We start from the raw sequence: 19,129 nt of genomic DNA on the forward strand, positions 1-19,129 counted from the left end.
AGGCTTTTCAAATCCTCCAACCTTGCGGAAACACCGGGAAATGTTGCAGAAATGTGAATACAATTGCCCCCACCTGACCCCAAAGTAGAGGCAAAGGTGGTGTATTGATTACTCTCCTAAAACCCGTAACGCAGCCCCCACCCATCAGTTAGCCCGGATCTGTGGCCAGAGAGGCTCTGCAGCATCACAGCCATCGTTGATTATCCAACCCCTCAAACTACAGTTCTACCAATTTTAACGAAACTTCCGCCTTCTTTCTGCTCAAGTGGGAATTTCTTTATTACAAAATATTCTTGATTACATTTTGTGTGGTTGGAGCCTACACGTCTCTCATTTGTTCAAAAACCATTTACCAAATAAATGCACACTCGGTGCTTACTATGGGTCAGCATTCAGCCAGGTGCTTGAAATAAGCAAGACACAATCTTGCTTGCATTGTAGGGCTCATGACCTCTTCTGGCAGGGGAAGATACAAGCAAATATCCATGGTGGTGGTTGCCACTGGAGACATAGGATACAAACTGCAGACAGAAGGTTGCACTGAGTTTGGAAGAAATTAACTATGTGGTATATGGAAGTGGGCTCTGAAACACCAGGGAACAGGGGGTTTTAAGAATAAGAGTTCCACACTTAGATGGGTACAGCTAGGTAATCTTGAAAAATTGGGGCAGGGCCACCTAGGTGGCTTAGTCGGTTAAGGGTTGGACTTAGGGTCAGGTAATGATCATACGGCCTTATGAGTCTGAACCAGGCAACAGGCTCAGTGTTAAGAGCCCAGAGCCTGGACGGAGGCTGCTTCTGATTCCGTGTCTCCCTCTCTCTCTCTCTGCCCCTCCCCCATTCACTTTGTCTCTCAAAAGTAAACATTAAAAAAATTTTTTTAATGGGGCAGCATCTATGTGTGTGAAGCCCAGAGATGTGTGATAGTACCTTGTGCTTGGAAATTTGAGTAACGACTGTGACAGAGTGGCAGTGTTTTAGATTGAAAAGGAGAATGAAGATGGGGTCCTTAAAAAAATAATAGCAGCTACCGCTATAGTATTTACCGAGTCCACGCACTGTTTAAGCACTTCGTGTATGGTAACTCCTGTAATAACCTCAGATGTACATAAGGAAATTGAAACACACTGCAAGTGATTATGAAATTAATCAGGGAAGGGACTTGGTACCAATCTTCCTAGCAGGATCACTTTGCTGTCAGTATGAAACTTGGATTACTGAAGGATAGATTGAAGGAGAGGAGGCCAGTTTAGAGGCGTTTCCAAAAGCCAGTGAGGAGATGCAGAAGTCTTGCGACCCTGGAAAGGAGAGGAAAGGCCTGGGAGATTCAGTATTTCGGGCTAGAATCAACAGAGATAGTTGATTGTTCAGATGGGACATACGTCGCATATGACACCCAAATTGTCAGACTGAGGATCTTGGGTGGCTGCTTATGGCATCATAAAGATTGACTGGTAATACAGGCGACAGAATACATGATAGGCCAGGTATTCAGCTGTGGTCTCTTTGCATTTGGAGATCTCCTAATATAATGTAAATGTCCTCTGATTGTGACATTGTATCACTTACCATCTAGCTGATGCAGCTGCAGCTGTTTTGGCTGATTGGATGTCCCTTTCCACACTGACCAATTTTATGTGTGTTCCTCCCGATGTTTCCAACTTCCTGGAAAAAAAAAACGAACTCCTCAGTAGTGGAAAATTATTCTTTGCTTAAGGGCATGAAAATAGTACCTATTTACCCACAAAGAAAATAACAATAACAACAACAACAACAACAATAGCATGTTATGTATATCATCTCACAATATCTTTAGAGCAATCCTACAAATTAGTTCTCGTTATCCTATTTAGCAAATGAAGATCAGAGAGGCTACTGTCTCGCTCCAGCCTGCACTAACAATATGTGACTTTATCTTTCTGTACTTTTTGAAACTACATGAGCTTTTCAGTGATTTTTAGACAAAAGTAAACTATGTGAGCCCTCTAAGCTTTGGAGGTCCCTCACATTAAACACCATTGTTCCACCACTGCTTTGCCCTGCCGGTGTGAGCAGGAGCTACTGGGGGGAGGAGGCTGAAGGCACGGAGCCTTCATTAGCCTCACCAAGCTGTTTTTGTTGTGTTTTCTTCCAAGTTACCTCTGCTCCTGGAGAGAGAAAGGGAGAAAATGGAAACGGCTCCAAAAACATGACTGGCAGATCAGAAGGGAAGGAGTGCTGCCAGGACTTTCGTCATCTGCCTTATGGTGGCCAGGTCTTCTTTAGTATGTTAGAAGTTGACCTTCCAGAAACAAAGCCACTGATTTCATGGCACCAGTAGAGGGTGGACATCAAATCCTTCAATACGGTAGAGTGTTTAAAGAAATAAGCTTTGTCTATCAAGATGGTTTTTAGAGGACTTTTAAATGTTCCAATACTCATAGTTTATGCCCAATTTCTGTGCCACATACAAAAACTATATTATCTGGGGCAATCAGGGCTAGTAATTAGTGAATTTAAAAAGTTGGTCAAGAGACAAATCAATAGGTCTTAAATATATTTTAAACTGCTTATTTTATCTTAAAATTAGTAAATGTACATTTATTTACCAGTCTTTTGATACAGGGCCAACCTATATCAAACTCGGGGTAAAGTCATAAGCCATAATTATAGCGCGCCTCTCTGGCTTGCGGTGTGAGCTTAAGTGGAAGGGGCTCTTAAAGACTCTTGACAAGCAAGCTGAGCGCCAAATCGTTCTATTTAATTTTTTTCCCCAAATTTTACAATTTTTTCCACCTACTTCTTGTTAAACTTTGTTTCCATGGAAAAATACACTTTGTTCAAATTTGTATTTCATCCATTCTTTAAAATCATAGCAAAAACAAGTTTCAGAAAAAACACAACTGACTTTTGGGCACACACGTGGGAAGCAAAACCAAGCGGACTTTCTGGAAGGTGAATCCTGCTAACTGCCTGTGGGTTACTTGTCCATCAGTGTGTTTTACAAAGGAATAGAAGCCGCCAGATGACGTAGGAAGTTATTTTCAAGTTCATAATCTAGTATACTGTTCAAGCTTAATACAATGTAACCATTAGTGGTAGAAATTCTTCATTTTTGTAAAAAGAAAATACTGCCAGAGCCATCAGAAAGCAAAATATCCTACCATACACATATTATATAATAATTTTTTACTGCCTAAGATCTACTGGTACCTCCCAATTGCTCTTAGCATAAACCCCAGAATCCCTAATAGACTTACAAAGCCATATACAATCTATCCTCTGACTGCCCAGGCTCATCTTTGAATAGTTGCTACATAAACACACTTTGCTATGTGCATGTGTGTGTGCGCGTGCATGCGCGCACACACACACACACACACACACACACACACACACACACAACATGTACCAGAGAGAGAGAGAGAGAGAGAGAGCACCTCAAATTAGACTTATTTGAGTTGCCCCTAGACCTTCACTTACTGATCTCTTCTGCCTGGAACACTACTCCTTCCCATCCTTACCTGGTGAGCTCCCATCGAACCCAAAGAGTTAGTTTAGGTAGTCCTTCCTCCAGAATACGTTTCCTAACACGCTTAGCTTTGATTAGGTTCCCCTTCTTTGAGCTTTCATATCACCTCATATTTCCCCTTAGAAGTCTATTATTTAAAATGGATTGCTCTTAAGAAGAATTAAGAAGGAGTTAGGCTCCTGTGAGTCTCTGGTCACAACATTTTTATCAACTGGTCAATGCATAACCTGTTTTATGTCTGTCTGTCTCTGTTTAAAGACACCTTATTCAATCATCTATTTCCTACATAAAAGGTAGCTACTTTTTTGCATGGACCTCAAGCATATTGTAGTATAGAGGTGGATTTAAGGAAAGATATTAAGCAGGCTGTGTTTTAGCTTATGGGCAAGTAATAAATTGTATCATGTATCTTGAATGTATCATAGATAAGCTGCTATATAACGATCACCACTTCAGATAGCTGTGAAATTAGGTGATTAACTAGTTGTTACTTAACCTTCTAATTTCTGTATAAGTCTAATTACATGAAACAGAAGTTGGGGTTTTGATTTTTTACTTTGCTTTTCTGTTTGGAGTGTCATTGTAACCACTGTATTGTAAATGATGGAAAATAATTGCATATGTTAAAAAATGAAAAAAATAAAGACACCTTATTCATTATGTTTTGTTTTTATTAACATTAACATTGAGCCCACAGCCAACAATACTGTAACTCATGCCTGAAAGAAGCTTTTCTAACACATGTGCTTTCTCTGTAAGGAACATCACAGCCTTCTTGGGCTTAGGGACCCTAGACAGCACTTCAGCGCTGTAATTAAGGGCCAGTTTAAACAACAAAATAGCCAATGGAAAGTACAAAACTGAAAAAAAAATATTGGCACTAAGTAAACCACCAAAAGGACACTTTATGGAAAGAAAAGGAAAAGTGCCACCTTGTTTTACTTGTGGGAATGGGCCTGGGACTGTGGTGTAACTCAGTTGTTCACTGCTCTGCGTATTTCCGTGAATAACCATGAAACTACTGATCTGGGGATGATGAATACATTTCAGCAAATAGGCAAATTTAGAAATATGAGATCATGAATGATGAGGAGCTACTTATATGTGTGTGTCATCTATATATAATACATTTCTTTTGGTGTAAATAAGAAACATTGGATAAAAGAAATTATAGGGAAGTCAAATGATTCTGGAAAAATAAATATCAAGAATTAAGAGAGAACCTGTCCCTGCAGTCCCAGAGTCCAGGTGTGCCTTAAAGTAAGGCTAGTCCACCTAGGCCAGCGCCTTCAGACTCAGCCTCTTGTCTAGCCCCTATGGCCCCAAATTCCAGGCCTGCTCCACTGCCAGGCTGGCCCTTACAGTGCCAGTCTCCAGGCCCACCACAGCACGAAGCCAGCACCCAGGCACCCAAGCTTGAGTGGACCCTGTGTCCAGGACTTCCTACTCAGATTCAGGCACCGGGCTTCCCTTCATCAACATCCATCAACATCCACAAATCGGTTGTGATATACACAGTAACAAAATGAAGGATAAAAGTCATATAATCATCTCAATAGATGCAGAAAAGGCATTTAACAAAACCTAACACCATTTCATGATTTAAAAAAAAAAATTCTCAATGAATCAGATTGAAGAAATATACCTCAACATGATGAAGGCAGATATGATCCGGCAGCTAACATCATACTCAATAGTGAAAACTGAGGGGTGCCTGTGTGGCTCAGTCTGTTGAGCATTCAACTTCAGCTCAGTCATGATCTCACACTGAATGGGTTTGAGCCCTACACTGGGTTCCCTTCTGACAGCTCAGAGTCTGGAGCCTGCTTCAGATTCTGTGTCTCCATCTCTTTCTGCCTTTCCCCAGCGCATTCTCTCTCTCTTTCTCTCTCTCAAAAATAGATAAATAAACTTAAAAAATTTTTTGAAAAAAATAGTGAAAATTGAAAGCTTTTCCTCCAAGATCAGGAAAAAAAATGAAGATGCCCGCTGTTACCACTTTTAATAAATAGAGTACTAGAAGTTCTAGCCAAAGCAAATAGAGAAGAAAAAGAAATAAAAGCATCCAAGCCAGAAAGGAAAAGTAAAATTGTTTATGAATGGCATGATCTTATATAGAAAATCCTAAAGACTCCACCAAAACTATTAGGACTATTAACAGATTTAGTAAAATTGTAGAATACAAAATTAACATATAAAAATCAGTTGCATTTCTGTACACTAATAATACATGATTCAAAAAATAAATTAAGAAAACAATTCTCTTTATAATAGCATCAAAAACAAAAGCAAACAAAAAATCTTAGGAATAAATTTAACCAAGGAAGTGAAAGACCTATACACTGAAAACTGTAAAGCATTGATGAAAGAAATTAAAATACAATGATGGATAGATATCCCTCGTTCATTAATTGAAAGAAATAATATTGTTAAAATTTCCATACTCCCTACAGCCATCTATAGATTCAATACAATATCTATCAAGATTCTCTTGGCACTTTTCACAGAAGTAGAAAGAAAGAAAACACAAATAAAAGACATCCAAATTGTCAAGGAGGACGTCAAACTTTCACTCTTCGCAGATGACATGATACTCTATGTGGAAAACCCAAGACTCTGCCAAAAAATTACTAGAACTGATCTATGAATTCAGCAAAATAGCAGGATATAAATCAATGTACAAAAATTGGTTGCATTTCTATACTCCAGTAATGAAGCAGCAGAAGGAGAAATAAAGGCATCAATCCCATTTAGAAATGCAGCAAAACACATAAAATAAGTAGGAATAAACCTAACCAAAGAGGTGAAAAATCTATACACTGAAAACTATAGAAAGATTACTATAGAAAATGAAGACAACACAAAGAAATGGAAAAACATTCCATGCTCATGGATTAAAAGAACAAATATTGTTATTTTTTTAAGAACAAATATTGTTAAAATGTCGATACTGCCCAAAGCAATCTACATATTCAATGCAATCTCTATCAAAATAACACATGCATTCTTCACAAAGCCAGAACTAACAATCCTAAAATATGTATGGAATAAGAAAAGATCCCGAATAGCAAAAGCAATCCTGAAAAAGAGAACCAAAGCTGGAGGCATCACAATTCAAATTTCAAGCTGTATTACAAAGCTATAATCATCAAGACAGTATGGTACTGGCACAAAAACAGACACATAGATCAATGGAACAGAATAGAGAACCCAAAAATGGACCCACAAACATGTGGGCAACTAATCTTTGACAAAGCAGGAAAGAATATCCAGTGGAAAATTGATAGTCTCCTCAGCAAATGGTGTTGGTAAAACTGGACTCTGACATGCAAAAAAAATGAACCTGGACCACTTTCTTATACCATACACAAAAATAAACTCAAAATGTATGAAAGACCTAAATATAAGACAAGGAGCCATGAAAATCCTGGGAGAGAACACAAGAAACAACCTCTTTGACCTCGGCTGCAGCAACTTTTTACTTGACATGTCTCCAGAGGCAAGGGAAACAAAAGATAAAAATCTTCTGCATGATGAAGGAAACAATCAGCAAACCTGAAAGGCAACCAACAGAACGGAAGAAAATATTTGCAAAGGACATATCAGGTAAAGGGTTAGTATCCAAAATCTATAAAGAACTTATCAAGCTCAACACCCAAAAAACAATCCAGTGAAAAAAATGGGCAGAAGACACGAATAGACAATTTTCCAAAGACATTCAGATGGCTGACAAACATGAAAAAATGCTCAATATCACTCATCATTAGGGAAATAAAAATTAAAACCACAATGAGATACCACCTTACACCAGTCAGAATGGCTAAAATTAACAACTCGGGCAACAACAGACATTGGCAAGGATGCGGAGAAAGAGGACCTCGTTTGCACTGCTGGTGGGAATGCAAACTGGTGCAGCCACTCTGGAAAACAGTATGGAGGTTCCTCAAAAACTTAAAATTAGAACTACCCTATAACCCAGCAATTGCACTACTAGGTATATATTCAAATGATACAGGTGTGCTGTTTTGAAGGGGCACATGTGCCCCAATGTTTACAGCAGCACTACTGACAATAGTCAAATTATGGAAAGAGCCCAAATGTCCATCAGCTGATGAATGGATAAAGAAGATGTGGTATATATATACACAATGGAATATTACTCAGTGATCAAAAAGAATGAAATCTTGCCACTTGTAACAACATGAATGGAACTTGAGCAAATTTTGCTAAGCAAAATAAGTCAGTCAGAGAAAGACAAATTACATATGATTTCACACATATGAGGTATTTAATATAAAAACAGATGAACATAAGGGAAGAGAAGCAAAAATAATGTTAAAACAGAGAGGGAGCCAAACTGTAAGAGACTCTTAAATACACAGAACAAACAGGGTTGCTGGCAGGGTGTTGGGTAGAGGAAAGGGCCACAGGTGTGAAGGGCATTAAGGAGGACACTTGTTGGGATGAGCACTGATTGTTATATGTAAGAGATGAATCACTAAATTCTAGTCCTGAAATTATTGTTATGCTCTATGTTAACTTAGATTTAAATTAAAAACAAACAAATAAGTAAATAATTTAGAAAAAGAAATAGAAATAAAATAATCCTATAATTCATATGGAATTAGCCAAAGCAATCTTGAGGGGGGAAAAAAAGCTGGAGACATTACATTACCTGATTTCAAAGTATGCTACAAAGCTGTAGTAGTCAGAACAGTATGGTACTGGTGTAAAAACAGACATATGGATGAAGGGAACAGAATATACAGAAATAAATCCAAACATTTATGGCCAATTGATCTTTGACAAGTTGCCAAGAACACAATGGAGAAGGACAGTTTCTTCAATATTGGGGAAACTAGTTATCCACATACAAAAGAATGAAATCAGGCCCTTATCTCATTCAATAAATAAAAATCAACTCAAAATGGGTAAAGCCTTAACTATAATACTTGAAACTATACAGCTATTTGAAGAAAACAAAGGGGAAAAGTTGATATCAATCTTGTCAATGATTCTTTGCACATGATACCAGAAGCACCACCATTAGGAGCAGAAAACAAGTGAGGCTACATCATACCTAAAACCTCATGCACAGCAAAGGAAACAATCAACAGAGACAACCTATGGAGTGGGAGAAAGTATTTGCAAACCAAACATCTTACAAGGAATTTAAGCAACTCAATAGCAAGAAAACAAATAATTCAATTTAAAAACTGGCCAGTAGAATAGAGAGCCAAGAAAGATGTCCATGTGAAAACTGTCAATTATGAGGCAAGAATATACAATGAGGAAATGAGAGTCTCTTCAATAAATGGTTCTGGGAAAACTGAACGGCCACACGCAAAAGGAATGAAATAACTACTATTTTACACCATGTACAAACATGAACTCAAAATGGATTAAAGACCTAGAGGACACCTGGCTGGCTCAGTGGTTGAAGCATGACTCCTGACCTCGATGTTGTGAATTTGAGCTCCATAGTGGGTGTAGAGATTACTTAAAAACAAAATCTGAAAATATGGATTTAGGGCTTGAATGTAATATTTAAAACTATAAAACTTTTTAAATTTAAAACTATAAAACATAAGCAATAAGCTCCTTTACATCTGCCTTGATAGTGAGTTTTTAGATCTGACTCTAAAAGCAAAGACAACAAAAGCCAAAATAAAAATGTGCAACTACAACAAATCAAAGAGCTTAGCATAGCAAAAGAAACCATCAGCAAAATGAAAAGGCAAGTCAGGGTGTCTGGGTGGCTCAGTTGGTTAAGCGTCTGACTTCAACTCAGGTTGCACTCTCTCGGTTCCTGGGTTCTAGCTCCATGTGGAGCGCTGGGCTGACAGCTCGGGGTGGAGCCTGCTTTGCATTCTGTGTCTCCCCGTCTCTCTCTGCCCCTCCCCTGCTTGTGCTTTGTCTCTCTCTCTCAAAAATAAATAAACATTAACAAATTATTTTCCAAAGAAATGAAAAGGCAATCCTTGGAATAGGAGAAAATATTTGTAATTCATATATCTGATAAGAGGTTTATATGTAAAGAACTCACACAATTGGGCAATCCAATTAAAAACTGGGCAAAGAATTTTGGTGGAGCACCTCAGTGGCTCAATCAGTTAAGAGCCCGACTCCTGATTTTGACTAAGGTCATGACCTCACAGTTCATGCCATTGAGCTCCAAGTCCAGCTCCATGCTGAGAGAATGGAGCCAATTTGGGATTCCCTCTCCCCACTCTCTGCCTCTCCCTGCTCATGCTCTCTTTCTCTCTCTCTAAATAACTAAGTATATTTTTTTAAATAAACTTTAAAAAAATTGGACAGAGGATCTGAAGAGACATTTTTCCAAAGAAGACATGGTAATGATCAACAGACACGTGAAAAGATGCTCAACATCATTTGTCATCAGGGAAATGCAAATCAAAACCACAATGAGATACCACCTCACACCTGTTACAACGACCAGAATCCAAAAGACAGAAATAGCAAGATTGATGAGGATGTGGAGAAAAGGGAACCCTTGTGTCCTGTTGGTGGGAATGTAACTTGGTGCAACCAGCAAGGAAAACAGTATGGAGGTTCTTCAAATAATAAAAGATAGAAATACCATACAATTTAACAATACTTCTTCAGGGCACTTATCCAAAGAAAATGAATAAACTGATTCAAGAAGATATCTTCATCCCTATGTTCTTTTCAGCGAGTGATTTTTTTTAGTAGTTAAGATATAAAACAATACAAATGTCCTTCAATTGATGAATGGACAAAGAAAATGTGTTACACACACACACACACACACAATGGAATAATACTTAGCTATAAAAGAATGAAATCTTACCATTAGTGACAACGTGGATGGAAGTTGAGGGCATTATGCTAAAGGAAATAAGTCACACAGAGGGAAAAAAAAAAACCCTGTGATCTCATTTATATGTGGAATTAAACAACAACAATAACAACAAACCAAGCTCATAGACACAGAGAATGGATTGGTGGTTGTCAGAGGCGGGGGTGGAGGGTGTGAGAAATGGGCAAAGGGGGTCAAAAGTTATAAATTTTTAGTTATAAAATAAGTAAGTTATGGGGATATAATGTGCAACTATTGTGAAATACTGTATTGTATATTTAAAAATTGCTAAGAGAGAACTTAAAAGTCCTTAAAATATATATGTTTATGTAAATACATATACTATATTATATACAATTAATATATTATATATAATAATAAAGTATATTTATCTAAGTAATATATATAATTTATATAAATAAAATATACATATAGTAACCGTGTGTGGTGACAGATGTTAACTAGACTTAGCGTGATATTTTGCAATATATACAAATATACAATCATTATATTTTACATCTGAAACTAACATAATGTTAAATATCAATTTTACCTTATTTTTTTAGAAAAGCAAACAAAAAGAAAACCTCAAAACTCTCCATATTGACCTACAGAATGCAGTCTTTATCAGAATCTCAGATGACTTCTTTGTAGAAATTGACAAACTGATTCTAAAATCCATATGGGATTGCATGGGACCCCGTATAGCCAAACAATCTTGAAAAATAAGAACAAAGTTGATGGCCCTTACTGGCATTCCAACTGGCTACTTCTCTGTAGAATGCACAGATTTGGCCACATCTAAGAAGGGATTGCGTAAACTTAACGGGATACTTCTCCAGGAGCCACACCTGCAAAATGGTTTAAACTAAACTATGCCACTTATGGGAAATAACCAGATAATAGCTCTGAGTACTCACTCCTTTTGTGTTTGGGGGATGCTGACCAGATGTTGGTTTTGGCATGTTGTATGATTGGCTGCCAGCATCTGCCCCTTCTGTTGAGGAGGCAAGGTGGTTTTGGACCAGGCAGGCAGGTGTGACTAAGGGTTTTGGTTTTATGGAATTCATGGATGAACTGAACAGAAGCACACCCTGATAGAATCCAGGGAGCAGTGGGACTGGGGTCTAAACCAGTGCTTTTGAGCATGGCAAGGGCTGAAGTGAGCCATATGAAGCCAGTGGAATATAATCACATGTCCCTTTATAGCTACAACCAGTGTTACTAGCAGTACCAGAATTACCATGCCTAGTGGAGCTATGGCCAGAACACAGGCAAAAACAGCAATAGTTACTCCCAGTCTGGCTACACCCATAGCACTACACAGACATATGAAGAAGTTGGAGATAGTACACTGACTGACCCCTCACTATAGCTGGATGGGACTAAGGCCAACCAGGAGTTCATGGAGCAGAGGAAGGAGCTGTATGATGCATGAATGAACTGTCACCGGCAGCTTCTGTACACAGTGTCTTCAGAGCCCCTACCATGACATAGCCAGGACAGAAGAATAGCAAGAATGAACTATGTGAGGGAGAAGACAGAATCTATTTTAGTTTTTTCTTCCAAGATTTTATTTAAATTCAAGTTAGTTAACATATAGTGTAGGACTGATTTCAGAAGTAGAATTTAGTGGTGCATCACTTATATATAACACCCAGTGCTCTTCCCAACAAGTGCCCTCCTTAATGCCCATCGCCCATTTTATCCCATCCCCTCACCCACCTCTCCTCCAGGAATCCTCAGTTTGTTCTCTATAGTTCAGAGTCTCTTATGGTTTGCCTTCTTCTATGTTTTTATCTTACTTTATTTTTCCTTCCCTTCCCCTATGTTCATCTGTTGTGTTTTTAAATTTTCACATATGAGTGAAATCATATGGTATTTGTCTTTCCTGCCTTATTTCATTTAGCACAATGGATTCTAGTTCCATCCACATCACTGTAAATGGCAAGATTTCATTGTTTTTGATGGTTGAGTAATATTCCATTATACACATACACACACACACACACACACACACATTCCACCTCTTTTTCCATTCATTAGTCAATGAAGATTTGGGCTCTTTCCATAATTTGGCTATTGTTGATAGTGCAGCTATATACTTTGGAGTGTATGTGCCCCTTTACATCAGTATTTTTATATACTTTGGATAAATACCTAGTAGTGCAATTGCTGGATTATAGGGTAGTTCTATTTTTAACGTTTTGAGGAACTTCCAAATTGTTTTCCAGAGTAGCGTACCAGTTTGCATTCCTACACACAGTGTAAGAGTATTCCCCTTTCTTCACATCCTCACCAACATCTATTGTTTCCTGAGTTGTTAACTTTAGCCATTCTGACAGGTGTGAGGTGGATTCTCATTGTGGTTTTGAATCATATTTCCCTGATATTGAGTGAAGTTGAGCATTTTTTCATGTGTCTGTTGGCCATTTGTATGTCTTCTTTGGAGAAATGTCTGTTTATGTCTTCTGTCCATTTCTTCTTAACTGGATTATTTGCTTTTTGGATTTGAGTTTGATAAGTTCTTTTTAAAAATTTTTCTTTTATGTTTTTTATTTATTTTTGAGAAAGACAGTGTGAGCAGGCAGGGTCAGAGAGAGAGACACAGAATCTGAAACAGGCTCCAGGTTCTGAGCTAGCTGTCAGCAGAGAGCCCAACGCGGGGCTCGAACCACGAACTGTGAGATCATGACCTGAGCCGAAGCCGGATGCTTAACCTACTGAGCCACCCAGGCGCCCCAAGTTTGATAAGTTCTTAATAGATTTTGGATACTAACCTCTTATCTGATATGTCATTTGCAAATATCTTCTCCCGTTCCCTAGGTTGTCTTTTAGTTTTGTTAATTGTTTCCTTTGCTGTGCAGAGCTTTTTATTTTGATGAAGTCCCAATAGTTCATGTCTGCTTTTGTTTCCCTTGCCTCCAGAGACATGTCTGGTAGGAAATTGCTACAGCCAAGGTCAAAGAAGTTGCTGCTGTGTTCTCCTCTAGGATTTTTGATGGTTTTCTGTCTCACATTTCAGTCTTTCCTCCATTTCAAATATATTTTTGTGTATGGTATAAGAAAGTGGTACAGTTTCATTTTTCTTCATGTCGCTGTCCAGTTTTCCCATCACCATTTGTTGAAGAGACTTTATTCTATTGGATATTCTTTCCTGCTTTGTCAAAGATTAGTTGACCATATAGATGTGGGTCCATTTCTGGGTTTTCCATTCTGTTCCATTGATCTATGTGTCTGTTTTTGTTCCAGCACCAAACTGTCTCAATGACTATAGCCTTTTAATATAGTTTGAAGTCTGGATGACTCCAACTTTGCTATTCTTTTTCAAGATTGCTTTGGCTATTCAGAATCTTTTCTGGGTTCCATACAAATTTTAGGATTGTTTGTCCTAGCTCTGTGAAGAATATTGGTGGTATTTTGATAGTGGTTGCATTAAATCTGTAGGTTGCTTTGGGTGGTATAGACATTTTAACAATATTTGTTCTTCCAATCCATGAGCATGGAATGTCTTTCCATTTCTTTGTCATCTTCAATTTCCTTTATAAGTGTCCTATAGTTTTCAGAGTATGGATCTTCTACTCCTTTGGTTACATTTATTCTTAGGTATTTTATGGTTTTGGGTGTAATTATAAATGGGACCAATTCCTTGATTCAGAAAGAATCCTTGGGGCACGTGGGTGGCTCAGTCTAAGGGTCTGACTCTTGGTTTCAGCTCAGGTCATCATCTAATGGTTCGTGAGTTTGAGACCTGCATCTGGCTCTACACTGACAGCATGGAGCCTGCTTGAGATTCTCTCACTGCTCCTCTCCTCACTTGTGCACATGATCTTCATCTCAAAATAAATAAATAAACTTTAAAATTTTCTAGTAAAAAAAGACAAAGCCCCTTTTAAACAAATTATTGCAAGAACTTTTACCTTTTTGGAAATAAGATTATTTTTAAGGTTTTAGTAATCAAATGTTTCCTCACATTATGAATATTCCTGCAATACTGCTGCCTTCATCTAACAGTGAACCATTTTATTTGAGTTTGAAAACCAAGGGACTAACTGTTGAAGAGGGTTGAACAAGGTTGACATTTGTATTTCTCTGAACAAAAATCATTTACCCAGGTAGGGCTATCCACACTCCTGGAGGTAAAGACAGTTTGGGATTATTAATCAAAGCAGATCATATGGTTCAAACAGTTACTAAATCCCAGTTTTAGAGGTCTTCTTAGGTGACAGACATGTAAGTCATTAAGATTACAGTCAGAATATGTAGATTACCTGTTGTAGGTCAAAGAGTGGGTAATTTATCTATGGCATTTCAGGGAACCTTCTCTACCCAACAAACATTCCCCAAGTCTGGTGACTAGGTAGAAGAGAGTTCATTAGCCATTCTAGCTGGGATGGCCTAATGTGTGGTGGGAAGTGATGGGGTCAGATAAATATAGACCAAAGTCTCAAGATGTGGAGTTTGCTGAAAGACCAGGTACAGATTTTCAAAAGCCTGGATTGTTTTAGGGGCAATCCTGTTGAAGAGCATTACCAGGCCATGTATGTGCAAGCACTCCAAACTTGACCTTAATTATATAAATTCCATTAAATAAGTATGTTTTTTAAAAAAAAAAAAAAAAAAGAAAGAAAGAACCCAGGAAACTAGGGCTTTATGACTTGGAATATTCTAAACTTACTTAGTTTGCTAAAGATGCAAAAACTAAGAAATTCACTGACAAGAGGGTTTGCTGTAGAGAGAACACAGAGATTGTGCAAACTTTTGCTACTATCTCAGAAAATTTTCTTTGAAGAGATTAAGCATGACTCATAGATCCTCTCAAACGTCTCAAAAGTAGCCAAAAATAGAGATGGGATCACTTAGCAAAAATCTTAGTAGCATCTGGTATGATGGAGTGAATCTTCTTTATGTACACACGAGATCCACAAGGTTCTTGCAAATTTTGTATCAGCAGGAGCAGGGCCAGATTTGTCTACAAGGGATAGAGTACAAATTGAGAAAGCATTATTGGTCCCACAACATGTTTCTAATAGAAATAGGCTGATAACAGTACAGTACTCAGCTACAAACATGTGCTACATTTCATGGTGGTGGTTGGGGAGGGAGGGTTGGTGGTAGAGACCACTCAGGGTATTGGGGCCATGAGTCACATAGAATTATTCAGACTTTGAAACCAAATGGAGTTTTCCCAGCTGGATTTTTAAGTTGCTTGGGCCAAGTGCCTTTTTTTGTCCTTCTTCTCTTTTCCTTTTTTGAACCAAAATATCTGTTATATGCTTATTCCACCATGATATGTTGGGAACAGATAACTTTGTTTCCTTATTTTCACAGGTCCACATATAGAGAGGAATTGTATCTCAGGATGGACTATAACCCAAGCCTCACTCATACCTAATTTAGATGATTTAGATGACAGGATCCCAGACATTCAGGCTAATGAGATTAAGGCGGAATTTGGGACGTTGAGTTGCTGCTGTACGAGTTTGGCTCTGGGTGACTTTGGAATGGGTTTAATGTATTTCGCATGTGAGACTGAAGTGATCTTTGAAGGCCAGAGGTGGACTGTTGTAGACATAATGCAGCTCTCCTCCTTACCACCTGCAAAAGATGTCCACGGCCTAATCCCTGGATTCTGTGTATATATTATTCTTCATGGGAAAAGAACTTTACGGTGATTTAAATTTAATTTATTGTCTGGAGCATGGTAAAGTGAGGATCATCCAATGACCAAGATTGCATAGAACTATGAGAGGACATGGAGTGGGTAGGATGAAGAATTGGACTTGGAAAATTAGTGGTGAAAAGAAGAGACCATCTCTGTTACAGTGTGCAGACCAGACTCACAGGCCTGTTACTGAACCACTGCTATACTGCAGCTGCTTTAGGATTCTCGAGAGACTGGGCTGTCCAATGGGAATAAGGTGAAATTAGTTACTGCTATGTCATGTCTGTTACTAGGGATCACTGAGTACCTGTGGGATGACTAAGGAAAGACCCTTGAGGTTCACTCTGTGCTAGTAATTTAACACCACTTGGTGGTGAAATGATTGGCTTTGGTTCAGTAAAGTCAAAATCAAAATCAAAAACGTCAAAGTCAAAATTGGTATTACTACAAAGTAGGCAATTTGCTTATTCTTTAATAAAGTCTTCCCTTTCATTCCCTCACTAAAGTATACTAAGAAGTTCAAAATCATTCACTTGTCTTCCAATTAGGTGATATCTCTGAATTTTGAAAGTGTCTATGTAACCTTCAAACTCAAAGACAACTTTAACTGCACTGTTCAAAGGTGAGAAAATGTATAAACCATCGACTTATCTCCCATGGGAAATTTCACATGTATACTACACAAGATCAAGAATAATTTCTCTTACTCAGGTGAAGAGCATAATTCTCCAAATTAAGTACTAATAATTATATACATCATTTAGTACTTGTGAATTACTTTTTAGTAATTAATATTCTGAATACAAAATTGGCTAACAAGTAATCCCTAAAGATTCCATTTTAACACCCTAATATTTGAGAACTGGAACAGAAGAACTTTGAGATTAATTACTTTGGAACAAATTAGGATTTTTTTTAGTATCATGAAGGTAAATTACTGGGTAAAGTTCAAGTCCAAAATCTAAATGCTCTTTTTATTAAAACACTAATTTACATATTTATTACTTTTCACAAAATAGGGCTGACAGGGGAAGTGGACCATGGTGCAAAAGGAAATCTAACCATCTCACTCTCCAAGCCAGTCAGAACAGTTTAGGAATTGAATAAAAAATATTACTTGGAAAAGCACTGGTGTTGCACCAACCAATACGCAGGCATCCCAGCCTATTCACTGGATAATAACAAATCTATTTATAAACGGTGACTAGTACTGTAGGCATTGTTACGCAGCAGAAAGCACAGGGACTAGGAGCTTGAATATATAAACTGTAGCCCCAATCCTGCCAGTAAAGAATTTGGACAGGAAATGAATTCTGGGCATCATTAACAGTATGAAAGGGTGAGGTAAACCCATTCTAACTTGTGATTTTTAGCTGTTTGACCATGATGCACATAGATGGTGTCTTCTATGATTGTCCTATTAGGGTCCATTGAGCTTCCAGACTGTGGGTTGCTATATTTTATCAAATTTGGCAACTTTTTTGTTTCAAGTTAGTCTACCCCATTTTCTCTCCTGACTCCTTTTCTTTTATGCGTAGATTGACCTATGGATCAGTGAGGCTATTTATTTTGTAATCCCTCCTCCCAACCCCTGTCCACCTGCAACGCTTCAGTTTATTGTTTTTTTTAATTTTTTAACGTTTTTTTTTTTTTATTTTTGAGAGACAGAGAGAGACAGAGCGAGCAAGGGAGGGTCAGAGAGAGAGAGAGATACAGAATCTGAAGACAGGCTCTAGGCTCTGAGCTAGCTGTTAGCACAGAGCCCGATGTGGGGCTCGAACCCATGAACTGAGAGATAATGACCTGAGCCAAAGCCGGATGCTCAACCGACTGAGCCACCCAGGCGCCCTGCAACGCTTCAGTTTAGATCAATTCTATTGATCTCCAAATTCAAGGAGTCTTTCTTCTCTTTTGTCCACTTTTAATCCCCTTTCAATTAGTTTCTGATTTCAGATATTGCATTTTTTAGTCCGAAGATTTCCACTTGAATCTCTTGTTAATTCCCAAATCTCTTTTGAAATGTCCATAATTTTCAGGTTTTCCTGAGTCTTTAATATGTTTCGCCATAGTTATTTAGTCATGTCTGCTAAATTGTTTGTGGGTCTCTTTCTATTGATCCATTTTTTTTCCTTCAAACCATGGGCATATTTTTTCTTCCCATTTACACACACACGACATTGCAGATAAGACACTGCAGTCTTTATAGGTTATCTTCCTCTCAAAGTAATTGCGTATATGAGCAAAAAACTTACAAGTGACTCACCTCAAACTTGTGGAAGCTCAATTTTATGCTTTGTTAGGGTGGGCCATTGGCTCTGCTCTTCTTCTTAGGGCCAATTAATCAATCTTGGGATGTAGTATTTATTCCTAAGGCATAGATCCTCCAAGTTTTCAATGGAAGAATGGGTGTTTGAAAGCTCCCGTCACTGGGTAAGACTTGAACTCCAATCTTGTTTCTGCTACAGCAGACAGAGCTAAAATAACTGTGTAGCTCTTCCAACCGTCCAATTGTTGTTCTTGTTTGGGCTCCTTGGAGTTTCACTCGAGGAAGGTCAGAGTCAGGGTCAGAAAAGGATTTGAGGTGTGGCTTCTTTTGCTGGATTTCCCCCTTCAACTTTCAGCCATGATGGTAATACTATTATTTCCAGGAAATGAGAGGGCCTGTTTTGCTTGCATTCTATCCACACAACAGAAAGTAACTTCCAGGAAAAAGATGGTTCCCCACTTTAAGAGTCAAATCTCCTCCACTTTCTGCCTGTGTTGGTAACTTCGTCATTTTCAAAGTTTTTTTTCCTTCTTCCTTTGTTCATCATTTACCATTGTTATCTGATAAAAGCAATCTTGCCATTCCTGGAGTTCAAAACCCCTTTTAAATGTCCAATGTCTATAATACTATGATTTCGTGATTTGTGATTTGTAATAAGTGTCTTTTAACATTTGGTTCCCTTTGCTCTTTTTGTGTTACTTTCCTTCAAATAAATAGCACTCTTAAAGAATTTAGACTTTTAGAGGGGTACCTCTTTGAGTTCATCTTTTTAGTGCATTATTACTGGCTCATGTGATTAAAAAACAAAACATCACAGAAGGAAAATATAAAGTCCATACACAAAAG

The 19,129-nt window shown here is 38.0% G+C and overlaps 1 pseudogene; it reads left to right on the forward strand.

Annotated features, from left to right (window-relative positions):
• The first annotated feature begins 11,092 nt into the window (after positions 1-11,092).
• On the forward strand, positions 11,093-11,844 carry LOC115286971 (annotated as a pseudogene).
• Positions 11,845-19,129: the final 7,285 nt, after the last annotated feature.

The sequence above is a fragment of the Suricata suricatta genome, chromosome 3, assembly GCF_006229205.1.
Source record: "Suricata suricatta isolate VVHF042 chromosome 3, meerkat_22Aug2017_6uvM2_HiC, whole genome shotgun sequence".
Taxonomy (NCBI): Eukaryota; Metazoa; Chordata; class Mammalia; order Carnivora; family Herpestidae; genus Suricata; species Suricata suricatta.